Genomic DNA, 1,027 nt, shown 5'->3' on the forward strand with positions numbered 1-1,027 from the left:
TGCTAGCAGACTGGCGTTAAACGCCCAGAAGGTGCATCTTTCTGGCGTTTAACGCCCAGAAGATGCTCCCTTCTGGCGTTTAACGCCCAAATGGCTACCCTTACTGGCGTTGAACGCCCAGTGGGTGCTTCTTTTGGGCGTTCAACGCCCAAAGTGTTTCTTACTGGCTTTTTCGTGCCAGTGAGCTTCCAATTTCCTTTATAACTCTGTGAATACATCCAATTGCTATTTTACCTTGAAGATACTTTGACATATACCTGAAACAAGATTAATTAATTAATTAAATACGAATAAAATTAAATTTTGTGATTGGCTGGGTTGCCTCCCAACAAGCGCTTCTTTAATGTCATTAGCTGGACTATTACTGAGTTTTAATCAAGTCTCAGCTTTGAGCATTCTTGCTCAAAATTGCCTTCAAGATAATGTTTGACTCTTTGTCCATTAACAATAAACTTTTTATTAGAGTCATTATCCTGAAGCTCTATGTATCCATATGGTGATACGTTTGTAATGACATATGGACCTCTCCACCGGGATTTTAATTTTCCGGGGAACAATAAGAGCCTAGAATTAAATAGCAGAACTTTCTGCCCCGGCTCAAAGACTCTGGATGACAATTTCTTATCATGCCATCTTTTTGCTTTCTCTTTGTAAATCTTTGCATTCTCGAAAGCATTGAGTCTAAATTCCTCTAGCTCATTTAACTGGAGCAATCGTTTTTCTCCAGCTAACTTGGCATCAAGGTTTAGGAATCTGGTTGCCCAATAGGCCTTGTGTTCCAGTTCCACTGGCAAGTGACATGCCTTTCCATACACAAGCTGGTATGGAGAGGTCCCTATAGGGGTCTTGAATGCTGTTCTGTATGCCCACAGAGCATCATCCAAGCTTCTTGCCCAATCCTTTCTACGGTTAATTACAGTCCGTTCCAGGATTCTTTTGAGTTCTCTATTTGAGACTTCAGCTTGCCCATTAGTTTGTGGATGATATGGAGTAGCTACCCTGTGGCTAACTCCATAACGAACCAGAG

Source organism: Arachis duranensis, chromosome 4, assembly GCF_000817695.3.
Source record: "Arachis duranensis cultivar V14167 chromosome 4, aradu.V14167.gnm2.J7QH, whole genome shotgun sequence".
Classification (NCBI taxonomy): Eukaryota; Viridiplantae; Streptophyta; class Magnoliopsida; order Fabales; family Fabaceae; genus Arachis; species Arachis duranensis.